Here is a 23,767-nt window from a genome sequence, read left to right on the forward strand (position 1 = left end):
CCTGCTCTCACCCCATGTCCAGCAACCATGCCCTCTCCCCCCTGCCCTCCCCCCATGTCCAGCTACCCTCCTCGCCGCCGCTCCCTCCCCCCTTTGTGCCGGGCTCCCTGCACTGACCTGACAGCGCCTCTCACCTCCATGTGAAAGCGCTACAGGCAGCAGCAGATCGCTCTGTTGCTGCCTGCAGCGCTTCCACACGGAGGTGAGTGGCGCTGTCAGGTCAGTGCAGGGGGCCCAATACGGAGGGGGGCGGAGCGGCGGGGGGGAGGGTGGAGGTTGGTTCGCATGATGTTCGTTTCCAGGCGACAGCGGCGGCATCCGACAGTCTGACTCCGTTTTCCTCTCTGTTCCACCCTCTGATGTCATGACGTCTTGACGCGAGGGCGGGACAGAGAGGGAAGTCTGCACTGCACATTTACAGGTGAGTCGGTCACTTGCCATTTATATGTTTGATGGAACTTAGCAGAATATAACAGAGTAGAATAGCATAGCATAGAATAGCATACCTTCTCCTATACTTCTTGATAACATATCTGTCCCTCAATTGCAAACCATGTGAATTCTAGGTTTTCGTCTAGATACCAAACTTATTGTTCAATAACAAATAGCCCAGGTAGTGTGACACTCTTTCCATAAACTTGGATTAATTAGATCCATCCATCCATTATTACACCTCCCCCTGCATTAAATATACTAGTACATTCTCTAGTAAATACCCAACTTGATTACTGTAATTCTTTATATATGGGTATTTGCGTTAAGAACCGCCATAGGCTTCAACTAATTCAACATATGGCAATGAAACTTATCAATGGTCTTTAAAAAATGTGATCATGTAACATTCTTATAAATGCTCATTGATTGCCATATCCCATTGGATCACATACAAAATTTTGCTGACTGTTTTCAAGACCTGTAATGCTGAGGAATCCTCCTATCTTGCTCGTTATTTAACCCCCTATGACCCTCTACGAGATCTCCAATCAGCACATCACAATTGTCTCATTGTACCAACCTACAGAGAAATTCATCATGAACACTCTCATCATGCAATGTTCTTAATACAGGGCCCTGAGTTATGGAATGCCCTTCCCTTACATCTTCATCAACTTACATCCTTAGAACAAGTTAAAACTAGTCTCAAAACTTTCTTATTTCAGGACACATATTCCCAAAATTGAGGTGTTTTTCTGCTGGAACTTGGTGGATCTCAGGTGGGATCCTATAATGAGTGCTGTGATACCACCTGTTTTTACGCTCCCTCCCCATTTTCTTTAGAAGATTGTAGTTTTCACTCCTAACCTGATGTATTCTCTCTGGTCTATTAGTCTCTTTTCCTTATTTTAGATTTTAGACACCTTGATGGTATTTACTGTAGGGCAGCATAGGGCAGCATAGGAAATGTTTAATAAACTTGAAACATTCCCATGTATATCTCAATAGAAGACTATGGACTTTTTCTCCAGGAACTTGTTGAAACCTTTTTTAATCCCAGATATGCTAACCACTGTTACCACCACATCTGATTCATTGAGTGAAAAAAATATTTCCTCCTATTTGTTTAAAAGTATTCCCATGTAACTTCACTGAGTCTTTGTACTTTTTGAAAAAGTAAAAAATGAATTCACTTTTACCCATTCTACACCACTCAGAATTTTGTAGACCTCAATCATATCTTTCCTCTGCTGTCTCCTTTCCCTGCTGAACAGCCCTAACCTCGTTAGCCTTTCCTCATGAGAGGAGTTCATCTCCTTTATCATTTTGGTTGCTTTTCTTTGAACCTTTTCTAATTCTGCTATATCTTTTTTGAGATATAGCAACCGAAACAATGTAATACTCAATGTAAGGGCACACCATGGAGCAATACAGAGGCATTCTTGTATTCTTTGCCTTATTTACCATTCCTTTTCTAATAATTTCTAGCATCCTGTTTACTTTTTTGGCCACCAGCGCACACTGGGCAGAAGATTTTAGTATATTGTCTACAATGACACCTAGATCTTTTTCTTGGGTGCTGATTCCCAAGATGAACTCTAGCATCAGGTAACTATGGGCTCTGTTTACTAAGACATGCTAGCATTTTTAGCACGTGCTAAAAATTAGCGTATGCTAATGCTAGACACATCCATATATTCCTACGGTTGTGTTTAGTGTTAGCACGCGCTAATTTTTAGAACACACTAAAAATGTTAGTGCACTTATAGCGCGGTGTAGTAAACAGGGCCCTACGATTTTTGTTATTCTTCCCAATGTGCATCACTTTGCATTTGTCCACATTAAATTTCATCTGCCATTTGGATGCCCATTCTTCCACATTCCTAAGGTCTTTCTGAAAATCTAGATAAACTACATCAACTGGCTCACCTTTATTGACATGTTTATTCATGCCTTCAAAGAAATGAAGCCAGTTGGTGAGAGAGACTTTCCTTGGCTGAATCCATGCTGTGTCCCATGGGAAGCACTGCCTTCTTTAGGGCCCTTGCCAGGTTTGGTGCCCTCATTTGGAGGATTGTCAGCTTGGCTTCACGCTTTAGGGGCATGAAAACCAAGTCTTCTGTTCTTTCCTAGTGGGGTAAGGAGTCAGACAGGCCCTCTGGACAGCAGAGTGACCCTAGGGTCAATTTGTGCTATTCATTATTGGGCACTGCAATTGCTCAACCTGACGATCTTGGCACTGATGTAGCCAGTGTAACAATGCCCCCCCCCCCCCTGTAATTCTACGGTGTTGGTATCAGGGGCTGGGATAGAGGAACAATTGGAAGACCAACATTGCCCCATCCCGTTGACATGCCAGGTCAAGGTGTTGTTTCCCACTAAGTTATCTGCATTGGTGGACTGGCTGCCAATATATCCAGAGCAGGCTGTGGCTCAGTTATTGTGGGATGGGTTTTCTACTGGGTTCCGTAATCCATTCGAAAGTTGAATTTTGTCTCACAGGTATTATAATGCTTCTTCAGTGACAGCTAATCCTTCAATATTGAGGGATCAGTTGTAAAAAGAGTTACATAAATAAATGCACAGGAGATGAGTCTCTTATCAGTTGAAAAGAAGCTCTGGAATGAGGGGTCATAGGATGAAGGTGAAAAGGAATGGACTCAGAAGTAACCTGAGGAAATACTTCTTTATGGAATGGGTGGGGAATTTGTAGAATGGCCTCCTAGTGGAAGTGGTGAAGATGAAAACAGTATCTGAATTCAAGACAGCATACAACAAGTACATAGGATCTCTAAGGGAGTGATAAGGAGAATGGATGGGCAGACTGAATAGGCCATAAGCTCTTTATCTACCTACATTTTTCTCTGTTTCTATTTTGGAAAGCACCAGGGAATTGGTCAGATGCAAGCAGAGGAAGGTATTTTAGTAGCTGTATTCACAGTTTACATGTGCTTATCAAATAAATGTTGAAAATTGCAGCTGGACCTAAATATCCATGTACTGTAGTGACCACCATTCTAAATAGTGATGATGTTTGGTCTACCATCCACATACTATCAGGATAATTTAGCACACTTTTTTTTTAAATCCTAAAGTAATCTTGGTTTGACTATCACTGCTGTCTGGATTACTCGTCTCTGAACCCTTGCTCCACCAACCTGCCACCCCAGCACCCAGCACTATCTATATAATGCCAAAGGATTCTGTAAGGATATTCAGCAGTGTATCCCCACATAACTGTGGCATTTATCTGGAAAATTGCTGTTATCTAGATTAATGCCTTGGAATATTGGGCTGATAGAATATGAAGGCAGAGGAACAAGCTCAAGTCCATCTAGTCTGCCCAATTCAGTTCCAGTAGCAGTGTCTAGACACAACCTATCTCCAGCCTTTTCTTCACGTTTTTCTTCATATATTTGCTCTTCAGATATTCATGTAAACAATGAAACCAAATATAGCATACCATCCTTAATCTAGACTTATTGATTGTAATAAATAATTATAACATATCTATTGTTTTTGAGAGGTCATTTTTCTACTGTTACATTGATTGCCCACAGTAATATTAAACGTTCTTCTGCTCTACCACTGTGATATTATCAAGTTTCTACTGCAGCTCAATATGTAATTATGTTACTGCATGGGGTTTGTTTTATTCATCATCAGTGATTCACTGATAACAGGGACTGTTATTGCAGATACACAGGTATTGACTACAGACATAGATACTGTATGTACACATAAGGAAAGCTTTTCTCTCAAAGCAACAAAATTGAGTCTAATAGAGAAGGAAGGGGGGAGAGAGAGAGAGAGATAAAAGGAATATGAAAAGAGAGAGAGAGAGAGAAAAGGGAGAGGTAAAAGGAATATAAAGAGAGAAAGAGAGATAGAGGGAGCTGACTGGCCCACAGGCAAAGAAGGGGGCCAAGAACAGTAGAAGACAAAAAGAAGGAAACATTAATCTTCATATCCAGATCTACCTCATTGGTACTACCAGAAGAATTGGCAATCACTTAAACTGAGACATCATTAAGGTCCTATACATGGATTTAATGCCTAACATTGGTTCTTATATAGCTAGGTCTCATATTATAACCTTGGATAGCCAGTTCTTGTGCTTGATACATTATTTTTATCTCTTGGGGGCCAATGCAGAAAGTCTTGTATTAGAATTGTGCACTACACAGGGTTTCCTAATGCACGCACAAACAAAAAAATTGTGCTCAATGCAGTAACCAAATATGCAAATAAGCTGGGAGCAAAAAATATGTGCTATCCTGGAAGAGCACACCGGACATATGTGCACATGGGTCTGCGCTAGCAGTAGTTATATTGTGCACACAAAATACTGTATTGGTACTGATATTGCATGTGCATATATCTGCACATGTGCTAAAGTGCTATTGCACGCATACAGCTTTTGAAATACCAAGATTGCAATGGGTCAGGTTTCAAAAGTTTTGGCTGTGAAGCTGCATGTGTATCAACCAATAAGATCCTTAAGATCTGCAGATCAGTTAGTACTAGATGTACCATTACATTGTATAATTAGGTTAAATGAGTTCAGGTCATCTATTTTTTATGTAAAAGGTCCTATACTATAGAACAGCCGAATTACAAAGACGTTTGCACTTTTTACAACATTCAGCAGCTAAATTGATCTATGGATTCTATGGATCTGAATGATTTGCATGGGCTAATGGTTAACAATGTATACAGTTTAAAATCATTAGTTTAATTTATAAAACTGTGTATGGTTTAAATTCTGAGAGGGTAGGAGATTTACTATTTCATTACAAAGTCGTTGGTTATGTTTTTCCAGGACCTAATATTTAGGATTTCCATCTATTAGGAATATATGTTATAAATCCATTCACGATAGTTTATTCTCAGTACAAGGGACTAGACTTTGGAATTCATTACTAATAGATTTAAAAGAAGTATTGTCTCCCTTAAAGTTTCAGAAACTTGAAAGCTTACCTATTTGAGTCTTCTTAATTAAGGCATTTTAGGGTATTGAATGGGGTTTTATACAATTTTATTTAATTGACCTAATTGATATATATTTTGTATTTATTTCTCTTCAGGAGAAGAGCTCTTCTTATTGTGAACTGCCTTGAAGTCTGTTCTGGTTAATATATGCAGTATACAAGACAGGATATACAAGACAGGACAGTATAGCATAACAGGCTGCGGACGTCTAGTAGTGCTATAGAAATGATAAGTAGCAGTAGTAGCAACAGTTTACCAGTGAGGTTAAGAAACAGTCAAGATGTAAAGCAGTTTAAGAGGGATTTAAAGACCTATCTCTTCATACAAGCTTATGGGGAGGTGTAAAAATTGAAGCAAGATGACAAGAATAGTGTTATTATAGCATTTAGGACTAGAATCTATATATGGCACCTGTAATAGTGATGCTGAAAAAAATTCTTGCCTAGGTGTATTCTATAAACTGTGCCTAGATTTAAGCTTGGTTTATAGAATATGCCTAGTGGGTTTATAGAATATGCCTTGCGGCCATGCCTACGGCTAAATCTAGGCACATTCATTTACACCAAGTAAAATTTAGTGTAAATACTGGCGCTTATGTTAGGCGTGAAGCAGATGTATTCTATAACCCTGCGTAAATTTTCTGAATGCCCAGACCTGCCCATGGCCACGCCCCCTTTTTGGCAGCATGCATTTGAATTTATGCACACCATTTTATAGAATACGCTTAGCAAGTTGTGCAAGTAAATTCTAATTTATGCCAATTAGTGTCAATAATTGCTTGTTAAGTGCAATTATCAGCGCTGATTTTCTTGTTAATCAAATTGCACAGAATACGACCGGATTTGCACATGCAATTTCGGTCATTCTATATAGAATCTGTGGGTTAATGTGTAGAATTGTTCAGATAAGTTAATGTGTGGGTCCCGTGAAGTATATGAAGGAGGTATTTGTATGTTTAATTATATGTGCTTTGCTTTATATATATTATGAATGTGTATATTGTTATCCGCCTAGAATGATTGGATTGTGTGGAATACAACTTTTTAAATAAATAAATATTTATGCACAGACTAGCAATCCTCAAGTCGTTATAGGCAATATACTTTAAGAAACATCAACGATCACACTCCAACAATTTTATGTTTCTTATTATAATTATTTCACCTGAACCTTCAGCGTTGCCGCTTATCAATATCATAGAACGCTTTTCATTGGCAAGTCTTATGACCCCACCTTGTCATTGGGCATTAAGTGTGTGTATATACTTTTATAACTTTGAAAATATTATACATTTCTTAAATCTTATTAACTCTTAACAATTCTCCACGATAATAAATATGATTATACTCATCTTTTCTGAGTACGGTTTAAGGATTTAACCCAGGGGAAATTCATCCAACATGGAGTATTATTCACCTCTTAAGGCTGTATCAAGGCAATCCCCTAAAAAGCCATCAGGTATCTGCAAGTCTCCATACTTTGACTTAAAAGAACAGCAATCCAGCACGTGCAGATGCAGTCATATGCAACTCCAAATGCCAATAAAATGTTTGAACTACTAATAATAGTGTGCTGCATTTGTTAACAGTCCAGCACTTTACTCTTTGTTCTAGCAAACCTCCCCCTAAGCTCCGCATCCTGGTCTTTTTGTTTTTGGCCCACAACTTCTTCTATGAGGTTTGAAAAATACTGTGAATCCTCTATACTCACTTTAAAGAGAAGAACTAGGCGTAAGATCCTCACTAACATTGACTGCAGAGAAACGAACTAAACTTTTATTCGTCCTCAGACCTTGTGTTAAAGCCCCAACATGTCTTTGCATCTGTGTTAAATAGCTAATACCTTCATTCCCTTGAGATATTGAGCTGTGCACTGATGTCTACCTAAGCCTATGCACACAGTTGGCTCATATGCAAAACGCACCCACGGTACAGCACAAAATTGCATGCAAAAGCCAAGCTAAGTGTACTTTATTACACTGGCCCCTTGGTCATTTCAAACCACAGTGGCTACATTGAGTGAAACTCAGCAAAGCACATCTGCAGATGTTTCCACTGCTCCACACCGATGCATAGTCATATATATTTAATATTCCAATTGGAGGTAAAAATGCAGGATGTTTGTTACATCACTGGTCTGTGTAACATAATGGGTGCACCAGAACAGTACCAAGATGAGCAATCAAAAGGATAAAGGGTCTGGAATAGCTCCCTTATGATGAACGGTTAAATGGGTTGGAGCTTTTCAGCCTGGAGAGCAAGACAATTGAGAAGGGATATAATATCATGTGAGGTGGCGCAGATACATAAATAACAATGGTTTACCATTTCAAATAACACTAAAACTACTCTTCAAGTCTAATAAGCTGCAAATTTTAAAGAAGTGGAAAGCAGCATATAATTAAACTGTGGTCAAGGCAGTTAACAGCTGGCTTAAATAATATTTTAGATAAGCTTCTGGAGGAAAAGTCCATAAACTGTCATTTATTTATTTATTTATTTATTTACTCGTTTTAAAATTTACAGATCACAATTCCAGCAGCAAACTGTCCAATGCTGGGCATAAAGTACAACACAATACAATAAAATAATACTAATGTAAGCCCCTCCCCCACTCCTGGTTTACCAAATGTATTCAGTTTCAGATTTCCAATGTAGTCTGGACAGGGTGGCACAAACACATCAGGAGCGGAGAGGGGATACAAAAAAAATATTAGAGAGATGGAATTGATTTTAAAAAGTTTCTTTATTTAAACATTTGTTTAACTTAACAATGTAAGAATTTCTAGCAGACACACTAAATGGTGTTACCTTTAATCCCTTGGAATGCTAAATCTCTCCTTTACTTACATCAATAACTATTAATTTCTACCCCGATTAAACAGAAGTGCTATTAACACTTGTTCCCTTTCTTCTGTACAGGAACCTTTTGCGAATAACCAACCTCCTCCTCCTCCGGTACAGCAATAGTTCAGATAAGTATATCTTCAACTTCCAATATTAACATGCATGTCACAAAAACTGTTTAGAATTTGCTAGTTTTCAAGAATTGATTCTTTGTGGTTTATTTTCTTTCCCTAGGTACCCCTTCAGGTTATGGTAAGTATGAGTTCATATGTTTATTTTTCTCTCTTAATTCAGTCTCTGCACATCCTTAGTCAATGCACAATTTGTGATGTAAAGGATACTTTTTTCTCTTTCTTGTTTTCTCTTTTCTTCTCCTTTCTTGATTCGGTGGGTACTATGACGTCACGTGTTGCTTGTACAAATGGAACTGTCCGGGTACCTACTATCCTAAGCTTTAATTAACTTAAGGCAAAACCTTACACCCTACCTATTGGCTGTAGAGGATAACACCATTTTCAGCTTGCAGGGGTAATTGGGTTTTTTTCTCTGGCTAGCTACCCAGTAAAAAAAAAAATGATAATCCTATGTCCCTACTCTTTCCCTCCCACAGTTAATAAATACAAGTAGTATTGAGAGTAATTTTCCTTAAACCCGATGAGAACATAAAACAGCAGTAGTATGGGTAATATGACAGGGTAATATGTGTTCTCCTACAAATAATTGCTCATTCAAAGTGCCTGTACATCTTTCCACTTTTAATTCTCATTCCCAAATCTTTTAGATTTGATGGAACCAGGGGCGTATCTGCGTGGGGCCACAGGGGCCTGGACCCCCGCAGATTTCGCCCTGGACCCCCCTACCACAGACCCTCTCCACCTCCCCCTCCGTCCCGCCCGCCACCAACCCGTCGCCGATCTTTGCTGGCGGGGGACCCCAAGCCCCCGCCAGCCGAAGTCCTCTCTTCCGTGCAGGATGCAAGTTGCAACGGTTCCTGTTCTTCTGAGTCTGACGTCCTGCACGTACAACGTGCAGAACGTCAGACTCAGAATTTGGAATTCAGTCTGACGTCCTGCGCGTTGTACGTGCAGGACGTCAGACTCAGAAGAACAGGAAGCATTGCAACTTGCAGCGGCGCAGCCTGCATGGAAGAGAGGACCTCGGCTGGCGGGGGTTGGGGTCCCCCGCCAGCAATGGTAAGTGACAGCAGCGGGGGAGGGTTGGCAGCGGCAGGAGGGGGTGGAAGAGTGTCATTGGTGGCGAGGGGGGGGGTCCAGAAATGGCGGGGGGGGATCTGTGGCACCGGGGGGGGGGGGGGGGTAAAATGTGCCCCCTCCCTCTGGCTCTGGCCCCCCCTACCGCCAGAGTCCAGATACGCCCCTGGAACATTTGAGAGCGCTACCTTCAGCACCTATGCTGGAAACAGCAAATAGTACACTTTATTAGATTAACCCGTTTCACCAGCTCATCAAAGTAGTAATGGTCTGGTAAGATTTATTGAGTCATTATCTTTCTGCTCTCACCACTTCTCAAACAGCTCAGTCCTCTCTAAAGCTTCTAAAACGCGGCAGGCTTTTTTTATTTAAGTAATAAAACTTATTCATTCACTCCACACTCATTCATGTCCCTCAAAATACTCTCAGATCTGTTTTAACACAGATTTTCTATGACAGCTGAGCCCAGATCATTAATACCGGTCTGCTCAGTGTCTCACTCACCTCCCAACTGACCAGCAAGCCGTTGCCAAGGCAACCAGGTCTCAGCTTGCTCATCTGCTGTTCTCTGGAGGAGCCCAGTCAAGATTATTTTAACCCCTAGGGTTACACTAAAATACAAATATATTAAAAATATATTTTTAAAAATCATGTACTCAGCACATTAAAGTCATATCAAGTCACATAGCACTGTTATTAATAGGTTATGGGAATAGCCATGCCTTAACTTTCTTCCTTAAGTTTATCCTTCTAGGGCCCATCTTAACCCTGTCACCTTGAATATGCACTGTGCATAATGGGGGCAATTCTATAAAGAGGGTGACTATCAGGCTTATTTTTGAAAGATGATGCCCATCTTTTGACACAAATCGGAAGATGGGCATCCCTCTCCCATGGTCGCCCAAGTCGGAATAATCAAAAGCCGATTTTGGGCATCCCCAACTGCTTTCCATCACGGGGATGACCAAAGTTCCCAAGGGCATGTTGGAAGCATAGTGAATGCGGGACTGGGGTGTGCGTAACACATGGGCGTCCTCGGCCGATAATGGAAAAAAGAAGGGTGTCCCTGACGAACACTTGGCCGACTTTACTTGGTCCATTTTTTCTTGCGACCAAGCCTCAAAAGGTGCCCGAACTGACCAGATGACCATGTGCGAGAAGTCTCAGCATGCTGCTCAGAACCAGAAACAAACAGCGGGGAGTGGTAGCAGTCCATTTATTGGCTGGTGGGGCTTGGCATCCCTGCCAGCAAATGTATGTCTAGCATGTCTGCACAATAGGGAGGGGGAGAGAGGCATGTGTTGCCCCCTGGCCCCGCCAAATTGCAGGGCTGGCTACACCTGGAGAGAGAGCCCATTGTTAAAAAATTTACCAGCACACCTCTGTATGTAGGGCACCATATATGCACATATGTTATAGAATACAAGCCTTTACCTGTATCTGCGTGCACGTATTCATGTAAATCCCAAGTGGCTTACATGCTATTCAATATTACGTGTGTATCTCCTATAGCACATAAATAGAAGGTGGACATTTACACGAGACAGAGCACACATTTATGTGTGTAACATATAGAATACTATAACTTATGCACATATCTTCCATATTTAGGTGCAAGCAGTTACAGCAGCTCTATGGGTGACATTCATGCTCATGCCTAAAATACAGGCTGGCATTCTACAAAGGAAAGACAGTGCCTATGTTCCTTAATAGAACAGGCTCCTACCAAGTACCATCTAGACACATTCTCCACAAACAGGAAGCAATTTTCAAAGGTTTTTTTTCATGGCAGCTGTTTACTTACATGTTTTTGAAAATTGCCTTCTCAGTTTTTAATATCATACATGCTAACTCTATTTTAGCAAAAGACTTACTTTATTTATTTATTTATTGCATTTGTATCCCACATTTTCCCACCTCTTTGCAGGCTCAGTGTGGCTTACAATAAGATATGAATAATGGAAATACATTTGTTACAATTTGGTTATGGGTTACATTGTACAAGTTATGCGAGATCATCGAAATATCGTTAGGAATATAACAATGGGACATCAGCATTGATACATTGGAAGGAGACAATGGAAAGCATAAAGGGCAGTATTAAGACACAAAGACATATGGTGTATATATTTCTGTGAGTAAATGTATAAGTGATGTGGAATTACGGGGGTTGAGAGATCAGAAGTGGATGTATGATGCATTGATGAACAGTGAGTGTGGACTCTATGTGTTTTGGCTCTTTCTGTAAATTGTTTCAAACAGATGGGTCTTCAATAATTTGCGGAAGGAAGCTTGTTCGTTAATCGTTCTTAAGTTGCGCGGCAGTATATTCCAAAGCTGCATGATCACGTGAGAAAAGGTTGACACGTGTAGCGTCTTGTATTTCACGCCCTTGCAATTAGGGAAGTGGAGGTTGAGGTATGTTCGGGATAATCTTTTAGCATTTCTGGGTAGTAGGTCTATCAACTCGGACATATAGGCTGGGGCTTCGCCATGAATGATCTTGTGGACTAATGTGCATACTTTAAAAGTGACGCGTTCCTTAAGTGGAAGCCAGTGTAGTTTCTCTCGTAGTGGTGTTGCCCTTTCATATTTTGGTTTTCCGAAGATGAGTCTGGCTGCTGTGTTCTGGGCTGTTTGAAGTTTCCTCAGTATTTGCTCTTTGCAGCCTGCATATAGTGAGTTGCAGTAATCCAGATGGCTGAGGACGAGGGATTGCACTAGGTTGCGAAAGACGAATCTTGGGAAGAATGGTCTTATCCTTTTCAATTTCCACATGCAGTAGAACATCTTCTTAATTTTGTTGTTTGCGTGGGTTTCAAGTGTTAGGTGGCGGTCGATAGTGACTCCAAGGATTTTTAGCGTTTCTGAGATTGGAAGGTTTAGGCTTGGTGTGTTTATCGCATTGAATTCATTTGTGTTGTATTGGGAGGTGAGTATCAGGCATTGAGTTTTTTCTGCACTTAGCACCAGCCACTCAGTAACAGTTGGGATATGTATTATTCTGTGTTGAACAGATCATAAAGGACAGTAAAACAAGCAAAAATATGTCTATGTACAACCCCCAAATGTTATATATGGCGCCTTAAGTGGTGCTCAACTTAATTGATTAACAAGCTATTCAGCGCTGATAATTGGTACTTGACAACCTATTAGTGGCACTAATTGGCTTCAATTAGAATTTACACACACGACTTTCTAGGTGTATTCTATAACGTAATGTGCATAAATTCTAATGTGTACAGCTGAAAAGGGGGCATGACCATGGGTGGGTTGTGGGCACTTCAAAAAACTATGTGCACTATTAGGGAACACACCTGATCTGCATCTAACTTACGTGCAAGTACTTAGGCCTGATTTTAGGTGGCCTAAAAGGGTGCGCCTAAATTTTAGTCACAAGAACGGCGCATAGGCATATTCTATAAATTATGCCTAACTTTAGGCGTAGTTTATAGAATCACGTTGACCACGTAGTTTTTCGGCACTGATTTTTATTAGATGTCATTTATAGAATTTGGCCCAAAGTGTTTTTCAGTGCCTTGCTATAACTTAAAAAAGGTTAAAAAGCACCAAAGAAGCGTTTTTATTAACTGAATATATGAGTACAATTTGACAAAACTTTCAGACAAAGCATAAATAGGTAAAATAAATAAAAGGCATGTGGAATTTTTGTACACTATAGATCTTTTTTATAGTATGAATCCTTTTTCAAGACACCAAGGAATAGGAATGCAACTTTTAAGCTGTTCTTAAATGTGTCTCGCATGAAAGATCATCACAAAGCTTCGAGTGAAGCTTTGCTGTCCCCCCCCCCCCCTCCCCGGCAGTACGTTAAGATTACTGTAAGATTTCACTTGGGATTACTTTGCTCTGAAACCGTGGAAGCACTTTGATTTGTAAAGTTTTTTTTAGGACCATTAGAGAGCACATATATTGGTCTTAGTTCAGAGCTATTATGCCACTCAGCAAAAGCTATTTCTCATGGTGGATTTCTATCTCTTCCTTATAACAGCAGGGGAAAAATTTGTGCAAAAGAGCTTAACAGATCAAACGTTCTTTCCATTTTGGATAAGCGGCAGGGTTTAGCTCCAGCAGAAGTGCCTGAAATAAGATAGATATTAATATGAATATAGTATACATTAACCTTTACAAAAAAGTTTGTGAAAACTTAGGGCCCTGTTTACTAAGGTGTGCTTGTGTTTTTTGGAATATTATGGGCATCTACATGGTTAGCATGTGCTAATGCTTAGCGTGTGCTAAAATGCTAGCTCGCCTCTAGTGTGGCTTAGAAACAGGGCCCTTAAAGTTTAATATTTATCCATCATAGAAGCATTGGGCAATAATCAAACTGTCTGCATTGGTACAAATACCATGGGTACATTTTACTCAATGAGTCTGCACAAGTGTGGCCTGATTTTATAAAATGATGCCTATGAGAGAAGTCTAAAAGGGCACCTATTTTATAGGGAAAGGGAAATGATATACTGCCTTTCTGTGGTATTTTGCAACTACATTCAAAGCGGTTTACATATATACAGGTACTTATTTTGTACCTGGGGAAATGGAGGGCTGAGTGACTTGCCCACAGTCACAAGAAGCTGGAGTGGGAATTGAACCCAGTTCCCCAGGATCAAAGTCTGCTGCACTAACCACTAGGCAACATAGAGGCATACTGGCGTAGTAATCAACATGGGCTACCATTAAGGTTATTTTACTGTTGTCCTAGTAAGTAGGTCTCAGTACATAAAACAGGACCTGTGTTAAAATAGCACAAGTTAGTGGTAAAATAACACATCTTAATGGTAGTTCATGTTGACAACTATGCCCCATAGATGGAAGGCTATGAGCCAAATTCTATAAATGGTGCCTTAAAAATTGTTGCTGAAAAACCACACGGTTAGCGTGATTCTATAAACTATACCTAAAGTTCCACATGGTTTATAGAATATAGTAACACACTGTTCTTGCGACTAAAATTTAGGCACACCCATTTAGGCCACCTAAAACCAGGCCTAAATACCTGAGCCTAAACCTAGGCACAGATCGGGTGTATTCCCTAATAGTGCGCATAGTATTTTGAAACACCCACAACCCGTCCATTCCATGCCCATGGTCTTGCCCCCTTTTCCACCACACACATTAGAATTTACGCGCACTGTGTTATAGAATACGCATAGAAAGTTGTGCATGCAAACTCTAATTAAAATCAATTAGTGCTGCTAATTGATGGTTAATTACCAATTATCAGCGCTGATTGGTTTGATACACAATTAAGTTGTGGACACAATTTCGCCATGCGGCCAAATTAGCAAACAGAATTTAAGGCACCATATTTAGAATTTGGGGGAAAGTGCCTAGGATCCTAGTAGTGGGTACATACCAACATACACGTTTACAACTGCTCCAGAACTGTGCTCCACTCAAAGCACAAAGCACAGTCCCGAGAACACCTGCATGCGGTGTGCTTATAAATGCACACTGACTTCTCACTCTATACACTTATACATAGAACCATTATATGCAAAAAAAAACCTTATATTCCAATGATTCATTTTATGAAGCTTTTTCCACGTGTAAAGTCTATTTTACATCCAGCTAAGGATTTTTATAAAATTTTGTGACTGTATACTCGTATAAAACTAAAGTACATGTAAAGAAAGGAGGGAATTCTCTACGTGGTGCTAAGGTTCGGCACCAGAAAAAATCAGCCTAAATGCTGGCACCCAACTCTTTGGTCACCCAGTGAAACAAATCAATCAGATTTTTCTGACAAGACCTGCCTCTAGTGAAACCATGTTGCCTTGGGTTCTGTAATCCATTTGATTCCAAAAAACTTTACCTATTTTCTGATTTAAAAAAAGATTCCATTAATTTACTTACTACAGAAGTCAGACTTACTGGTTCCCAACCCTCTTCCTTACTTCCAATTAATCTTTAGTTGTATATGATGTTCAGGCCCTCTACTATCCATGCCCATCCAATACTAGGAATGCACATTTCTTAGCATGCACCCAGTTCATTAACCTGACTTAATCATTTTAGTTTATGCAAAATTGATTTAATGTGAATGAACCTACAAATTAATCTATACTGTTTCTGCCTCTCTGCAATTGAACTGATTTTTCTTCAGTGCAGGAATTGCAGTATATTTGGATACTTATGCAATTACCAGAGGATATATTTGGAAACCAGTGTGACCCCTGACGAAGGTTATCCGAAACTTGGCCAGGTTAAGTCTAGTTTCCATTACAGTTACATTTGAGTGACCTTTTGTTGTCTCGTCCTTCCTTTGATCACTGCTGCTGTTTGTACTGTCTGCTTGGATTCTGCAGTGGGTTGTCTTCTGTTTTGTTTCTGAGAATTGCCCAATCTTATCTTTTGCAAATCGCATACACCTCTATTTGGGTAATTATGGAGTAGAAGAAATTGATTGGAATGGAATTAAATGAATGTGCGAGATCAAACAAACAAACAAAAAACACCTGAAAATAGAGGAAAAAAGCAAATGAAAACAAGCCAGAAACATTTGACCTGTTCATATCCCTATCCAGTACTGCTCAACCTTGTTAACTTCTCCAAAGATGATTCTACCTCTGGATACTGCAATAAAACTATTGAATGTTAAAGAAGTAGTATCTTTTGTCTCTCAGTTAATGTTCTGGGATGTTTCTAAGTCATCTCAATAACTTTTCTGGTTGGGCTGTGCCATCCATGAATATTTAGAATGTATGTTTGGCTATAGTAAACAAATAATATCTATAGGTGTGATATATAGCCTGGGGGCCACCGTGCATGTGGCCAGGAAAGTAGGAAAAACAGGGAAAATCTTCTGCTCAAGTTCAGGTATTTTTAGGCTTGGTCCCTTTTAAAAGAGGTTTTGACTACAATTCCCAGAAAGCCATGCATTCTGAAGCCAGGAGAGTAGAAAGACAGTCAAGTAGAAGCATGGCACTCCAGGGTTCAAGAGAGGCTCTGGGAGAGGGCTCTCTAAGGTTAGAAGGAAGGGCAAGGTTTAACCCTGTCAGCTTGTAGTAGAGAATGACACGGGGACAAAATTTGTCCCTGTCCCCACCCCATCTCCATGGGTTCTGTCTCCGTCCCCACCCCATCCCCACAGGCCCTGTCTCCATCCCTGTCCTGTCCCCGCAGGCCCTGTCTCCATCCCCGTCCTGTCTACTACTACTACTACTATTTAGCATTTCTATAGCACTACAAGGCATACGCAGCACTGCACAAACATAGAAGAAAGCAGTCCCCTGCTCAAAGAGCTTACAATCTAATAGACAAAAAATAAAGTAAGCAAATCAAATCAATTATTGTGTACAGGAAGGAGGAGGGTAGGTGGAGGCAGGTGGTTACAAGTGGTTATGAGTCAAAAGCAATGTTAAAGAGGTGGGCTTTCAGTCTAGATTTAAAGGTGGCCAAGGAAGGGGCAAGACGTAGGGGCTCAGGAAGTTTATAGGCGTAGGGTGCAGCGAGACAGAAGCGCGAAGTCTGGATTTGGCAATAGTGGAGAAGGGAACAGATAAGAAGGATTTATCCATGGAGCGGAGTGCACGGGAAGGGGGTAGGGAAGGACGAGTGTGGAGAGATACTGGGGAGCAGCAGAGTGAGTACATTTATAGTTAGTAGAAGAAGTTTGAACAGGATGCGAAAACGGATAGGGAGTCAGTGAAGCGACTTGAGGAGAGGGGTAGTATGAGTATCTAGGGTTACCATATGGCTCCAGAAAAAGGAGGATGGATTGAGCCAGCCGGGTTTTTACTTCCATGCTTTCCATTGAAAAACAATGGAAGTAAAACCCGGCTGGCTCAATCCGTCCTCCTTTTTCTGGAGCCATATGGTAACCCTAAGTAAAGCGACCCTGGCGGAAGACGAGACGGGCAGCAGAGTTTTGAACCGATTGGAGAGGGGAGAGGTGACTAAGTGGGAGGCCAGCAAGAAGCAGATTGCAGTAGTCTAAACGAGAGGTGACAAGGGTGTGGATGAGGGGTTTGGTAGAGTGCTCGGAAAGAAAGGGGCGGATTTTAGGGATGTTGTAAAGAAAGAAACGACAGGTCTTGGCGGTCTGCTGGATGTGAGCAGAGAAGGAGAGAGAAGAGTCAAAGATGACCCCAAGGTTTCGAGCCGAGGAGACAGGGAGATGAGAGAGCCATCAACAGAAATAGAAAACGGGGGAGTGGGGAGGTGGGTTTGGGGCCCTGTCTCCATCCCTGCCCCATCCCCATAGGTTGTGTCCCCGTCCCCACCCCATCCCTGTGGGTTCTGTCCTTATCTGCAGAAGCCTCAAACACATGATTTTATATTTTAAATCTTTTTATTAAAATAAAAAGTTGCTGTGCAACTGGTGTGTATAAATTACAAATAGAAAACAATAACAACAACTAGGAGCTATAATAACCCTCCTACCACCACCACCCTCTACCCTTCCAACTCCACAATACCTGACTTCTACTACCCCAAGGAATCCTAAAATCCTAATCCACCCTGTTAAATTGTCCAGTGGTACAAAATACAGCCCGTTCTGTATGCCTTAGAGGGGAGATTTTTAAATCTATGGATGAATAAGAAGTCATCAACAATTTTAGCATTCTAGCTCTCCTGTCTTCCACAGTCTCTCCTGCAATAGAAGGTGTCTCTTAGGAGATGTGCTGGTAGCAGGATGTGCAGGATCCCCCATGCAGATTTTGCTAGCTGTGGCTACCATGTTTGCTTGTTTTTCCAAAAATAAAAATATTGTCGTCTGCATCAATCAAACATAAAATAACAGTCCAGTTCATTAACAGGCTTCAAAGTAGAAAGTGACACGGGGACACAGTTTGTCCTCGTCCTCACAGGCTCTGTCCCTATCCTCGCCCTATCCCCATGAGCTCTGCCCCATCCCCATCCCTGCGGTTACTGCAGATCCCCATCCCCTTGTCATTCTCTAGCTTGTAGCCATGCCTGGAGGGGAGGGGAAGGAAAGCTCGTCCAAGTAAGGGGTGGAAACCAGGGTTGATAATTTTCTGCTGCAAAGCGGCCCCAGCAAGAAGGGGGCAGTGCTCCAGTAGGTTACTGAAGGAGCAGCCAGGATTCCCTAAGGCTAGGAATCTGTACAGTGGTTGGGTTCAATCCATAACAGAGAAGAAATGGTATTAAAACCCTGGTTTGTAAGATAGCATAGTGGGTGGGGGAGTCAATAAGAACTACTCTACAGATTACTTGGATGGTTGAAAAGGAATATGATTTAACTCTGGTTAAAATGTCTGAAGAAAAGGTCCCATTATTGCTTGTTTATAAAGTAAGTTGTGCTAGAGTTTTGTTCTGTTGGACCAGTGGGAAAACCTGGCCTGGATTGTGAGTTTGGTGCAATGTCAGGCAGAAGCCTTAAGTAAGAGGTTGCAGGAATATGTGGAGTGTATCTTTTGACAAAGTTATGTTGTATGCTGGTTTAGTTTAGACTTAATAAAAGAACCTGCATCTTACTGACTGGTCTTAGTTTGTGTCTCATCGTGGTCATTCCAAAAGGTGTGGGAGGCTTCCCAGAGCAGAGGGTAAAAGGCCAGAAAGGGGTGTCCCAGTGGGAGATATCACAAGGTTCAGAACATCATATCACTAATATTTTCTGCCTTGATATATTTTTAGCCTTTGATCTTATGCACAGCCAAGCTGTTCCGCTGCATGTACTTATTCAATGTTATAATGGCCAGTATCAAATTATGACTGCTGTGGGAATTTATCTCTTGCAGGCAGGGCAAGGTCAGAATATTTGTTTTCAATGATACATGGCTCAATGTTAACATTTCTACAGTGCACAATAAAAATGATGTGAGCTTAAAAAGTGCTTATTTTATTCATATCCTCATGATCTATTAAGCTGGGGAGATTACCCATGAGACCTCTGCCATTTCCATTCTGACAGTGACAGCAGAATCTTAAATGAGTAATTTTATAACATTTTGTTCTTGCATATAGCAAGTATACACACACAAAATGTCACGATGACAAGAACAAGTGCACTTTCCTACACTCAGGTGTAGGCATGTTTAGGGGCAGATTTTGAGTGGAGTATGGCTGGAGTATTTATTTTGTGATTGTTTTTATGTTGTCTGTGTTGGAATCTGAACATCTAAGAATATTAGAAGGATTTTATTTTATTTTTTTATTTGTTATATTTGTATCCCACATTTCCAACCTATTTGCAGGCTCAATGTGGCTTACATAGTACCGGAAAGGCGTTTACAGATTCCAGTGCGAACAAATACAATGTGATGTGGTGGTAAGATGAAGTTCATAAGGCAGAGCCACTTATGCTATACATATTGAAGCTGTATAACTTTTTTAATTAACAAAAAAGTTATACAGCTTCAATATGTATAGCATACTTGGTTTCAGTTAGGATGGGATGACTTCCCTATGAGGAAAGGCTGAAGCGGCTAGGGCTCTTCAGCTTGGAAAAAAGATGGCCGAGGGGAGATATGATAGAGGTCTATAAAATAATGAGTGGAGTGGAGTGGAATGGGTAGATGTGAATCGCTTGTTTACTCTTTCCAAAAAACTACTAGGACTAGGGGGAACGCAACAAAGCTACAAAAAATTTCTTTACTCAACGTGTAATTAAACTCTGGAATTCATTGCCAGAGAAGGTAGTAAAAGCGGTTAGCTAGCAGGCTTTAAAAAAAGTTTGGATAGCATCCTAAAGAAAAGTCCTTAGACCATTATTAAAATGGATTTGGGAAAAATCCATTGCTTATTTCTAGGATAAGCAGCATAAATGTATTGTACTTTTTGGGATCTTGCCAGGTACTTGTGACCTGGATTGGCCAAGATGCTGGGCTTGATGGACCTTCGGTCTGTCCCAGTATGGCAGTACTTATGTACTTATGAAAACATTTTGTTCTGTCCTAAGTTAAACTGCTTACCTAGCGTGAGCGGCTGAATATCGCTGCCATCCCTATAGCTAGATAAAATATATTTATTCAACCCTCACTCTGCCCGACTTTATAATTAGGAACTAGATTTGTTTTGAAAGTATTTTGATTTTCAGCCAGGGTGAGTAGTTTTATTATTTAAATTTGTTTTAATTATTGTTTTATGATGTATTAATGAGGTTTACAGTTGAAGAGATTAGTGCCTCATACATGAGATGAACTAAGTTTTTAGGGGCTCCATACGACTTTTAGGTTTATGCATTGTATTTTATTAAAATATGTGATTTAAATGTGATTTTTTTTACCTTATTTATGTACTGTTTGATGCCTTTTTTTTTTTTTACTGTTTTCTGTGTAGATGAGACAATTTTAAAATGCAAGGAAATGAGACACCCCTTTGCTAAAGTGAAAAGCCTGTGTGGTAATCACAGGGGCTGTGCCCAGTACCTGCTGTGCATTTAGCACACAGGGAAGATACTTACCGCATAGGTAGCATGTTATATGCCTTGGCAGATAGCATGGGTGCTCCTGGCTATTCGTCAAAGCTTATAATGTAAGACATGCCCAGCACTGCTCTTTTGTAGTAGCACAATCCAACTCCCCACCCCCACCCCACACCACCACCACCAAAGCAGACCCCCTGAGCATTTGTGCACTATTGGAGCTGGTTCTGGGAGCCTATTTTACAAAGCCATATAGACATCTATGTTGTATTTATAAAAGAGGCTGACCAAATTTTGGTTTGGTTTCAACTTTGGCATTGAAACCAGCTGCAAATCAAGTGCATTTTTGGCTGAAACTGAAACTCTCCTCCCCCTCTGCAAAAAGCATGACCACTTTCTACACTCTGCTCCCCTACCTGACAAAAAGCATGACCACTCTCTGCCCCCTCCATTCACCGATGCTGCCATCCTCCTCTCTGGGCATACCTTAGGAGCCTGGTAGTCTAGTGGCCTCATCAGAGCAGGAGTGATCCCCAGTCACTCTTGCTCATGCCAGCTCCACTGTCAAAATGGATGCCAAGACTGTTGAGGTTCCAATCTCAAAATGGCTACTGTGGGAAGTTGTGGCAGCCATTTTAAGCGTGGAGTCTGTATAGGCAGGAGAGAGTCCTACTCCAACAAGTATTAGACTACTATGGCTTCTAAGGTAGGCCCAGGGAGGACTTATGGGTGGTGGGGAGGGTGATGGCTTTCATTTTGGGGGGACCACCAGTGGCAACTTTGTGTGGGGGGGGGGGTGCTGGGGGCCACCTTTCAGTAGCAGGCTAGGGGCTCATGTAGTCCCCTTTTGGTCAAGGGGAGGATATGTTGCCTGGTTTCCGGTTTGGCTTCAGTTTGGCTTATACTATGTCGTGAATTTCAGCTGGCCAGCTGGCCAATTCAGTTTTGGCCAAAATGAAAACCCTGGTTTTGGTCGCCCTCTACTTACAATAGATGCCTTTCCCTGACTTTGATATACATGTATGTGCTTTCTATCAGCATACTTTTACAGTCTAGGCATTATAATTTACTCTTGCTCTATGGCTGGTATAAGTGCTAGTATCTAAAATATAGGAGCATATTGATCTGACACACTAATATTCCATAAAGAAAAGTAGGTGCCTAATTTTCTTTTTAGAGTAGGCTTGAAATACTCATGTTCTTGGCATCTAAAAGTAGTCACCCCTTCATAGAATTACCTTTTTAGAAATATATTTAGTTTTTGTTTGAAAATTAGAAAGCGCAAAGTATACACACCACAAGTACCCATGCAAGTTCTGCTTGCCATTTGTGTGGGTACTGTAGGAAGTTAAAACAACATTTGCTTTTGAAAGTGTCATGTATACCAGTGTTTCCCAAGTCCAGTCCTGGAGTACCCCTTGCCAGTCAGGTTTTCAGGATATCCACAATGAATATGCATGAAAGAAATGTGCATATAATAGAGGCAGAGTATGCAAATCAAGTTCATGCATATTCATTGTGGATATTCTGAAAACTTGACTGGCAAGGGGTACTCCAGGACTGGGCTTGGGAAACACTGATGTACACACTGCCCTAAACAGTCTCCTCCTTCTCAAGAATATTTCCCCTTAAGTTCACACATACCTTTTGTCAGAGGAGGTATGCATTTTTAGAGAGGCCAATTCACCCAGTTAAATGGGTTAGAAAATTGCCCTCACTAGGTGCATCAAACTGGATGAACATTTTGCTGTCCCTCTTTTTTTATCAGTACAATCTGCTTTAAATAATGTGTAGCCTGCAATATTTATTACCCAGTCAGAAGTCTGCTCCCAACAAGCTTTAGTGATTCCAACAATATGATATCCATCTCAGGCAACCATTAGTGCTAACTCACCGGTTTTATCTTTGAAGCGTTCAGTATTTGCCTGCAATGCTTATCGAACAGGAAGAGTTAGTGGTTACTGAAGATGGGCAGACTGGATGGGCCATTTGGCCCTTATCTGCCATCATGTTTCAATGAATATTCCCCCAAATTCTATATAATGCAACTTAAGTTGCGTGTATAAGTCCGGTTGTACTCTGGATTTCCACATGCAACTTAATTGGCTTTACAAGCCAATCAGCACTGATAATTGAGACCTAAGCAATTATGATACTAACTATCTTTAATTAGAATTTGTGTACACAACTGTCTAAGCATATTCTATAAAGTGATGCACGTAAATTCTAAGATGCGAATCTGAAAAGGGGCATGGCCATGGGCTGGTCATGAGTGCCCTTAAATTTACATGCAGTGTTATATAATATGCCCGCTCTGTGCATAAATTAGGCGTTGGCATTTATTATTATTTATTTATTTATTTGTTGCATTGTATCCCACATTTTCCCACCTCTTTGCAGGCTCAATGTGGCTTACAATACATCATGAATAGTGGAAATGAGAAGAGACTATTGGTATTACTGAAGGATTTTGGGTTACATGATAATGATAAGCATAATAGTGAAATAACAAGAAAACAATATAAGATAGTTCTGGGTACATGTGGGGATTTCATATGCGTTGATCTTTGTGATATGTTTTGATGAAGAAATGAGTCTTCAGTAGTTTGCGGAAGCTGGTTATTTCGTAGATGTTTTTAGGTTGCGCGGCAGCGCATTCCAGAATTGAGTGCTCATATAGGAAAAGGTTGATGTGCTTAGTTGATATTTAGACCTTTACAGTTGGTGAAATGAAGATTAAGGAATGTGCAGATGATTTTTTAGCATTCCTGGGTGGTAGGGCTATCAGGTCTGACATGTAGGCTGGGGCATCGCCATGGATGATTTTGTGAACTAGGGTGCATACCTTGAATGCGATGCGTTCTTTGATGGGAGCCAGTGTAGCTTCTCTGTAGGGGTTTAGCACTTTCATATTTTGATTTCCCGAATAT

The sequence above is a fragment of the Microcaecilia unicolor genome, chromosome 1 (genome assembly GCF_901765095.1).
Source record: "Microcaecilia unicolor chromosome 1, aMicUni1.1, whole genome shotgun sequence".
Lineage (NCBI taxonomy): Eukaryota > Metazoa > Chordata > Amphibia > Gymnophiona > Siphonopidae > Microcaecilia > Microcaecilia unicolor.